The sequence below is a fragment of the Pteropus medius genome, unplaced genomic scaffold (genome assembly GCF_902729225.1).
Source record: "Pteropus medius unplaced genomic scaffold, Ma_sr-lr_union100, whole genome shotgun sequence".
In the NCBI taxonomy this organism is placed as follows: Eukaryota; Metazoa; Chordata; class Mammalia; order Chiroptera; family Pteropodidae; genus Pteropus; species Pteropus medius.
This window is the reverse complement of record NW_024355350.1, coordinates 38,349-48,674: the sequence shown is the minus strand read 5'-3', so window position 1 is coordinate 48,674 and position 10,326 is coordinate 38,349. Positions and strand designations below refer to the sequence as shown.

At 44.9% G+C, this 10,326-nt stretch overlaps 1 pseudogene; it reads left to right on the top strand.

Annotated features, from left to right (window-relative positions):
* The first annotated feature begins 3,383 nt into the window (after positions 1–3,383).
* Positions 3,384–3,502, top strand: LOC120599578 (uncharacterized; annotated as a pseudogene).
* Positions 3,503–10,326: the final 6,824 nt, after the last annotated feature.

Genomic DNA, 10,326 nt, shown 5'->3' with positions numbered 1-10,326 from the left:
TTGACCGAGAATATTTTACAGGCAATCGATAGGAGTTTGGGTAGTCTGAAAAAGGAGTACATTCCCCGCAAATTTTGACCAATGCACTCTGTGGTATTCTGGGTTCCAAGGGCCTCCGTTGCTTTTATGCCATAAGAGCCACATTCAAACTTAGAACTTTATTACTGCTCTCACTTCTGATTCTTTAAGAGGATTTCATCACTTGCCACAGTAGAACGAATAGGTATCTCACCCATGAAAACGCAGAACAGTGTTTCTCCATGCGTTGTAAGCTGTCTCTGTGTCAGGATCACCTGGGGTGCATTTTAACAAGCTCTCCAGATGAGTGCTGTCCACACTGCGGACTGAGAACCAGTGCTCCAGACACTACAGGAGCAAGCCCAGGGGGAGAAAGGCAGCTGGATCACGTGGCTCTTGTCTTCCTGTGTTTCACTCCTCTGTGGGGTTTTTCTTCATTGCTACCGGTGATCCATGTCACTACTCCTCCTCCTTCCACTTTAAAGTCTTGACCAAGGGTGGCGAGAAACGTGTCTCCTAACTTTCTCAAGCACAGCTTCCATATGTCAGCACTTTCAAGATGCTGTGAAATACTGAGAAAATGAAAGAGACACAAGAAAACGAACATATCGAGGACAGTCCAAGTCAGAAAATCCAGTCGATCCATAACTGGTCGATCCATAACTGGTCGATCCATAACTAGCTCAGTGCAGGGTCTTGCATCATGAAGAAATGTGTCATCCTTCTGAGAAGTTATGCTTTATCTTCAGGACATTTAGGACCCACTGGAGGTTCTTAAGTAGGGGAGTGATACACAGAGATTTGCATTTTGCACGATGATAGCTCCGACTGCAATAAAAATGAGTAAGGCCTGAAGCAGGGACACCGTTTGCAAGGTGTTGCAATCACCCAAGTGACAGAGGATGGTCTTGTGAACTAGGGTCGTGCCGGTGATGATGGAAGGAAAAAGGGGGTCCGATTTGAAAGCTACTTACCCTGTGCAAAACATAGGACTTGGTGATCGACTGGGCACTGGGTAATGAGGGAGAAATGGCTGCGAATGACATCCAGGTTTCTGGCGTGTGCACCGCATAGATGACAAGAGTATTCACTGACATAGAGAACAAGAGAAGAGGATCAGATTTGGTGGGTCAAAGTGAGTTTAGCTTGGAACATGAGTAATTTGAGATGCTTACGGGTCTCCAGGTGGAAATGGCCAGTGTGGAATGAGAGCTCAGGAGAGAGAGCAGGGTTTGAGACGGAGATGTGCACATCAAAGGCTCATAGACGATCATTTATGCCTTGAGAATGGTCGAGGATGTTTTAGGATTGTAGAGAAGGAAAAAGCACAAGCTCCTCTGGGCAGACCCTGGGAGATGTCATGTCAGAAAAGATCATTATATAAGGATTCAAAGACCTGTTAAACTTTCAGGTACCTTGCCTAGGTTCCTTCCTTTCCCGTGCCCTGTCTAAGCATATGAGAATGGGCATCCTAGACACTTTGACCCATTTCCTCTTGAAGCCAGTAGAAATTCTAGCTCTGGTGCTTACCTGTGGTTCTCTCCCACCCTCCATCTTCTGGTTTTCATTCCAAGTGCCACCTCTCTTCTCCCGCCATCTGGCAGACGATGGGGAAGGGCATGGCGAGACTCCACTCTCTCCTTGGAAAGGATGGCTTGGTCCATGCCAGGCCTCACAGTAGAACGGTCTGTTATCTGCAATGCCACCACACTCAGCTCATAAGGACACAGTGTGGTTCCTTGGTGGCAAATCTGTCCCCCTTTCTGCACTTACTCAATTTGTCCAGGTATACGCTGTATGTAGCTTGTTCTAGCAAGTGCTGGGGATATAGAAGACATGGGCAGTGTCTTGTTTTTAAAAGAGGTGACCGGGAGGTAAAACCCACAAGGAAAGATATATATCCATTAAGGTCGATGTCAAACTATAGAAAATACTGTCATTTCTATTGCAGTCTTTAGCTTACCCACATCTCTGATCTGGTAATGAGTTTGTAAAAATCTGCATGTCTGTGTGTGTGCCTGCAACGAGTGGCCGAACCCAGCCAGTCTTATGGGATTATAAATCTCCGTGCACATGCCTTCCCAGTGCACATGGGAATTTGCTCCTCTTAGCAACAGCGGTGAGTACAAAGATCGCATATGATGCCAAGTAGGGCTATTGCTCTTGATCGTAACACTTCACTCTCCAAAGCACAGGAATGTCCAGTATACTTAACCAGGGAGAGATAGAATGATGTAACATGTAAAATATACCAATGCGGAGGAGAGGCAACTACCCTTTTCTCATCACTGTTCTCAAGTGATGCGTTGTCCTACTGACTGGGAGGTCTCCATATCTACCTCCTGGTCATCGGAATCCCACTCGTAGAGGATGGAAGGGATCTGTGGGCTGACCGGGGAAGGAGATATGATCGGGAAGCGACGGCAACATGCACAAGTTTTGTTGGACAACTTTGTCAGATGTGTTGTGGGGGAATTCAGGGGTCAGAAGGGGAGGTGGATAAGAAAACTCCCCAGGGAGTGAGGGCTCAGAGAGAGGTCTTACCTGTCCAGGCGATGTCACAGACCAATAGCACACCTGCAGTCTATAGGTCAGAGAACGGCAGCTGCAGCTCGGGGTCATAGAAGCAGAAGGCTCCAACTTTTCACTGGCTAGCAGATGAGGGGTGTGGTTTTCTGAGCTATGCATTGGAGGCGGCTCAAAATAGCTAAACATCTGCTTCAGCGAGCTAATTTTGAAATCAATGGATGTGTGAGAATTTGAGGTCGTCACCTGCAGGGTTTTGCGTCAGGAGTCCCAGCGGGCAGTGAAGAAATGGACAATTTAGGGGCCAATACCATGAAAGCTCATTTACACCCTTAAGCTCATTTCTAGAACAACCTCTCTGGTGGTTACTGTGGAGTCTGAGGGTAAAGAGAAGGCCCTGGCAACACAAAGAGGCATAGAGACAGGACTTCTGACAGACACACAACGTTGACTGAAATACCCTGGGCCAAGCTATAAAAGAACACAGTGAGCTTCCTTCCATGGGTATGTGGCAGCAGGACAAATTTCTAGGTTAGGATCAATTGGTTAGTGCATATACATTTAAAACTTTAATAGATATGGTCAAATGTCCCCCCAGATGACGTACCAATTTACTCTCCCATAACAGCATATGAGAGTGCTAGTGTCTGCTCGCCTTCTCTTACAAGCTTGCCTTGAGATGAGAACCATGGCTGTTTCCCCCATATTTGCAGACAGAAGGAGGGCTGATATCTGTGAAAACCTATTTAATAAGTGTCTGGTCCATTCGGCATTCGTGATGGTATTCTATTGAACGTATAAGAATAGAGGGTGGGACCTGAGGTCAGAATGGTGGGAGAGTCTGTGGCCATGCCACCCTGAACACGCCCAATCTCCTCTGATCTCAGAAGCTGAGCAGGGTCGGTCCTGATTAGTACTTGGATGGGAGACCACCTAGGAAGACCAGGTGCTGTAGGCGTAGAAAAAAAAAGAAAAAGAAGAAGAAGGGTAGGAGACGCATCAAAAGGGATGCGTAGTGGCCTTAGCTGACATGGGCAGTGAGCATGGATTTGGGGAATGCAAAGAGTGATCATGGCAGGAGCAGGGCTTTGAGAGTCCAGGAAGTGGAGGCTGAGTGCACCTGGGCCACAGGTACAGGTATCTGAATGTTATAGAGGATGGAGGTGTGTGGAGATGGGATTGGTAGACAGTTAAGAAGGGCATGAGGCTAACATCCAGCAAGGAGCTCAAGTTTGGGCCAGCCTCTTTGAAAGCTACGCCAGGGCGAGGAACTGAGCTGACGCTTCTCAGTCCTCTTTGGTGTGGTGCTGCACAGAAAGGAGCAGCTGGACTGATGGCACACCAATGAGATGCAGCTGCCCGATGGCAATGCTCCTGGCCTTGTTCTCATGGGTGCTAGATTCTGTCTCTAGGACTGTTTCAGTCCTTGTCTAGTTGCTTCTTTAGCTCCCTTGCGTCCAAGGGGCAGGTGTCTGGGTTGGTTTCAAGGTGACGTGTGATGAAGTCTACAGCCTGAAGAGTCTCAAGTCAAGGCTCCACGCACGGGGTAGGAACTGCCTTATGAATAATTCCTGCATTCTGAACTTTTCTTCACATCTCCCTTACAGGGATAATCTGGGCCTCCGGGTTTCTGCCACCCTAAGACTGTGCCACTGTCCACCCCTCACCTTAGAGATTGCTTGCACTTTCCCTTGACGGCAGTGTTCCTTTGGTCCGTGACCTCCAGTTTATCTGGCGTGGGGCTCAGTACCCTCTCATCCCTACCTTACCTTTGAAACCCATGCATACGCAAAATGATGAGTGATATTTCTTCAAGTGAAATATATAGCCTTCTCTCCATGAAAATAGAAAATAAGGTATTTTAGTCGACTCCTGCACTTCGATATAATGTTCTGATTCCCTTCAGGCCAACATTAGTCAAACCAACTTGCTAATGTCAATTTACTAATTCTAATATGTAAACATTGCCCTGTATTTCAATCTGACGTGCGCTATTTCCTACCCACACTTTATTACAGACAGAGCTGAGGTAGGATTGTTCAGAGAGGGTGTGAGCCACAGTGTCTCTCAGTGAGGAGAGGGCAGGTAGGACTAGGGTGACAGTGAGTGTCGAAACTTCTGGCTGTCCTTAGACTGACAGTGAGAAACACTGTTTGATGGATATTTGGGTTAATGTCAAGAGACTCTACTTCTAGACTTCAGCCGATACAAACATATATCGATTTTCCGTTGCCTGTTGCCAACCTAGTTCAGTTGCCATTTTAACTGGAACGTCTCTTACTGAAATTACTATAGTGAGCAGTTTGCTAATTCCCACTTTGGCCTCTCTCTTTCTTCACTTGGTGGTCAATAAGACAGCGTTTCTCAGTTTTAATATGCCAAAACTTTAGGCAGATCTACTTTATGTTCTGGACCTACATAATTGCATTCTCACAATCGATATGGCACTCATTCAGTGCATTGACCTCACACCTAAATTGATCAACTCCCTTTCCACAGCTTGGAGGAAAATAGCCTCGGTCTGAGAAAACTAGGATCTCCACCCCCTGCCCCAACTCTTCATCTGGATTTGGTTTTTATCTTTAAAAAACGAAAACAAAACAGAACAGAACAAAAAGGACACATCACAGGCTCCTGGTGAGGCAATCTTAACTGAGAAGGATTTAGGCAGATACCGAGAGGCCACGTACCCAAGAAAGCAGCCTGGACTCTACAGAAGCCTTTGTTGACTCAGACCGTCCTTCCTCCCACCTCTCCTATGGCCAAGATACCCACAGCCGAAGCCTGGCCCAACCTTCCCAGTGGAGCATAGAGAAGAGCCCCGGGTGAAGGAACTGTAGGAAGTGAAATGACGATGGCTCGACTCCCAGAAAAGTAGGTGAGGGTTCACAGAATGCTCAAGAAGAAAGAAAAGAAAAATTCAGTCTCACTCCCAGGGTAAAGAGGTTTGGGATGGCACTTGGAAATTTTACCTTCCTATTATTTGTTGAGTATAATTCTTCTCCATCCCTATCGCTCCATTCCCTTTGAAACATGGTGGCACCTGCGATTTCTATGCATGCTCTCAATTTTGATATCGGGAGAGAACCTGAAAAAAATATGTCAAAGGAGAACACACTAGAGAGTGAGTATCCATTTTCTGTGTCTACAGTCAGAAATGAACTTCTTGGTCCCAATTTACCAGATAGCTCTGAACGGCTAATACTCAATTGGCAAATCGCACCGAGCAGCTCCCCAGAGACTACACGGTGACTGTCTGTGATCAGAATGTCCCTCTAGGAGAGACAGCTGAGAGATCCAACCGGGAAGAACCTCTCGGCCCCAGAGCCCGGGAGCGAGTGGAGCCACACCGACGTACTCAGTGTGCGGATGGTTCTTCTTCCTAGAAAATACTTCATGGGCAGCTGGGAAGTTCTCCGGAGAGCTCCTTCACGGGTGCCCTAGATGTGGAAAAAGATTCCTTTGTAGGTCAAACCTCTTCAGGCATCTTCGAGTTCACACGAGGGTGGCACCCTATAAATGCAGTGTGTGACACGCCATTCACTCAAGTGCCATACCTTGCAGAATACCAGAAAACCTATACCTAGCAAGAAACATACCCTTGCCTTGGGTGTGGGATACTTTTCTGTACTAGAGGGAGTTTTATATGACACCTAAAAACCCACACAGATGTTAAAGCCCATAGAGGTCACAGCTGTGGGAAAAAGTTTAGTTGACACAGAGAGATTACTTTGTACCAGTTATCACACACTGGAGAGACCCTTTATGTGTCAGTATTGTGGGAAAAGTGATAGAGAGAAATCGTGCAAGGGAGGAGGCATAGAAGTGCAGTCATTGCTCTCAAGCTTCAGAAAGAAGACAGGCGTTAATATGCACCAAGCTGCTCACGGGAGAGAAGAATTCCCTGAGAATCTGTTGCTGCAAGCAGCTCCTACACAAAAGGACACAGCTCTATCAAAGCTTTAACCCGCACTAGGCTGTCTTGGAAAAACGGTTTTGTTTGAGCTTATTAGTAAGAACAACTTTGTGTTTTGCTGTTTAAAACCCATCTTCCAAGGCAGATAACTTCTAGAGTAGGCACTGACTCCTGCCCCTAAATTAGACTTGAATTCGCTTCTGATTTGACAAGTCTTTTTTAATTCATTGTCATGAAAATGTCTCTATCCCAAGACAACCACAGCACAGGTGTTGGTAAGAGGCATATGCATGTCGGCATTCCTTTTGGAGCGATGGTCAGTATTCCAACAAATGGGATTGTGCCCGATTGACCTACATCTAGGCAATATTTCAGTATCATAGAAATGGATATCCTCTTCCTGTTTGATTGCCACCGATACGTAGTTGGAGCAACATGAAGACGCTTCCCTGACGGTAGCAACGGACACTTCCCTTGACTTCCTCTTACACCACGTGTCAGAATCATTTTCTCCTGTACAGCCATTGCTATGTTTATGCATCATTTGAGCTTTGAACACAGTCCAGTTTTGAAATGTGGAGCATTGCCAAGAGATAGGGGCGAGGAAAAATGTCCGACTCATAAAATGCTAGGGAGGGCAGAGAATAGGACCCAGCATGCAATTACTAGGCAGAGTGAATGGAATATAGAACGTGGAGACCCTACCTGCAGTGAACATCCAGTAAATACTGTGTATTCTTTCTTTGTTCTTTGAAATGATGAAAGCATTGAAGGCAGCAAACTTTACGTCCAGTTGGGTCGCATCTCACAAATCTTATGCAGTGTTCTTATTTATGATTTTTGATGCTTCGTTATTGCAGTTTTCATTTTACTTCCTTTGTGCCCCAACAGTTGTATGATGTCTATATTTTCCCGTCAATTTCTGGTTATAACGTAACGGTATTCACAAATGAGGTTCATTCTAGTTCTGTTTTGCAGTTTATTTAGGTTTTCTTGAAGACTTATGTCCAAAGACCACAGAGACGAAGGTTTCCATTTGTAGGGTACGCCCTGGGAGAGGAATGGTCGAGTCATCGGTTTACATGTATTCAGCTTCTCTAAATCCTGCCACAATGCACTACATTTATATCTTCTCCCACTCCCTGGCTTGTGTTTTCACCCACATATTGGTGTCCCTTGATGAGGAGAAGTTCTTGGGAGTTACAGGGTCCAACTTATCCTTTACACTATTTATTATTAGTGTTGTTTGAATCCTGGTGAAGAAATGTTTGTCTACCCTAATATCGCGGACATATTTTCTACATTTTCATTTTAAATTTGTATTATTTTAGCTTACATATAGAGATCACAGTTCACAGATCACGTTTTAGAATGGAAGGGTTCTTGCCACTTGATATTTTGTCCTTGAGCTTTGCTCTTAGCCAAAATTGAGATGGTAAGAGAACTTTTTACCAGCCCATTAACTGGAGTTGAGCAAATATTTTATGAATAGCATCCCAGGCAAAGGGATGTCTCATGCAGAGGCCTGAGAAGAGGAGCACGGAGTAGCTTGAGGGGAAACTAGAGTGGGCAGAGGTGGGCTTCAGGGATTCTTTAAAAGGCCAGATGGTGCCAGAAGCAGAGCGGGCAGGCCCGTCCAAGTGAGGGTTGGGGCGGTGTGAGGTCAGTGCCAGAGCAGGAGGGGCAGGCAGGTCTGAGTGGGGGCTCAAGTTTCGTTCGCACAGGAGTCTAGTAGAAGCGTGGCAGGATCAGGAGACTGGCTGAGTAAGGCGACTGAATATAACGAGAGCCAGATTTCTCGCTATTGGAGAGGGGAGGCACAAAAATGCAAAGGGGAAGTCTAAAATGAACTCTGCACTACTGCATTGGATCGGGAGGTATTGGTTTGAATGTTTTGGATGTTGTATTAGTTTCTGAGGACCGCCGTAAGAAATGATCATACACTGATACACTGGGTATTTTGCAGTAACAGAAGTTGATTCTCTTACATGTCTGGAGGCCAGATGTCTGAAATCAAGGTGTCAGTAGGGCCGTACTCCCCGCGAAGGCCCTAGGGAACAATCCAGCATGACCCGTCCTATATTCTGGTGGTTCTCGGCAATCTTATCATTCCTTGGTTTATAGCTGCACGACTCCAATCTCTGCTTCTGCCCTCACGGGTCTTCTTTCTGTGTGTGCTCTCTTTTTCTCATAAGGACACCAGTCGTTGGATTTAAGGCCCACTTTAACCCTGTATGATGTCATCTCAATCCTTAAATACTTACAACTTCGAGGCCTCTGTTTCTAGATAAAGCACCATTCTGAGATTCTGAGTGGACATGGAGTTTTGGGGGGAGGGACACGTGGACAGCATTTGTATATATGTATATATGATTTGGGTACACTTGTGTGCACAAACATGTCTAGACAGACACATAACTTAGCACTGCACACTGAGAAGGCCATAGAGCTTGGGTGTCAGGGTGGAGGGATTACAGCTTTAAAAAAATGTACAAACTACACTTTCTAATTTTGCCATACTGAGAACAACATGATTTATACAACAAAATACTCGTGTAAGTTTAAAGACACACACGCATACACACTGTCTCCAATTGTCTGCAAAAGTTCTCCACTTATGTCCTTTGTAGGGCTACATCTGAACTCAGCCTCTCCAAAGCCAAGCCCACCAGCCAGCAGAGGGCCTAGCGCTTATTTAACACTCGACATCCATCATAATGATCTTTCGCTGTGATTCCACAGCCACCCTGAATACCTCCACAGATTTCATGAGGTCAGGCCTCTCTATGTACTGGCCATTGTGCCTGAAAATTCACATCTTCCAAGTCCTATAGGAACACAAAGGAAGGTCTGGAGCTCATGACGGTGCCCTTGGAAGGATTTAGGATAAATTTCCAAATACATGATTGATAGGTGTGATCTAGAATATGGCTATTCTTTCTATACATAGGTCATCTGACTACAAGTTGTAAGTGGCCAACCGCAAGCTGCGTTCAAAGAAGTAGAAAATTAAAAAACAAAAAAGCAGGGAGCCCTGCTAAAAATAGAAGAACATTGTGGAGCAGGCCACACGCACACAAAATAGTGAAACAACAAGGACCACAAGGGATGAAAGAACTACAAATGAACAAAAAACAATTAACAAAATGACAAGAGTAAATTCTTACCTATGAATAGTTATATGTAAACTGGTGTGAGGTGATATCTCACTGTAGGTTTGCCAATATCCCTGGTAACTAGAGAAGCAAAAATCCTCAACAAAATACCACTAAACCTAATTCAACATCTCTTTAAAAGAACCATACACCATAATCAAGTGAGATGTATCCCTGGGGATGTGAGCACTATTCAATATATGCAAATCAATCGATGCCACACACCACGTTATCAGAATGATGGAACAAAATCACATGATTATCTCAGTACATGCAGAAAAGTCATTTGACAAAATTCAACACACTTTCGTGATAAACACTTTGAACATACTAGGTATACAACATAATAATGGCTGTTTATGGCACGCCCACAACTAAAGGATACTCAATGGGGCAAAACTAAAAGCTTTTCCACTGAGATCAGGAATAAGACAAAGATGCCCACTCTTACCACTTCGATTTAACATTGCACTGGGAGTCTTAGCCAGAGCAATCAGGCAAGAAAAAGAAATGAAAGATTAATATCAGAAAGGAAGAAGTAAAATGACCTCTGTAGCCGACATGGTCTTGTATGTAGGAAACCCTAACGAGTCCACATAAAAACTGGTAGAATGAAAAAAAAAAATTGAGTAATGTTGCATGATACAAAATCAACATACAAAAAAATGAATGCATTCTATATAATAGCAGTGAGCTACCCAAAATTAAGAA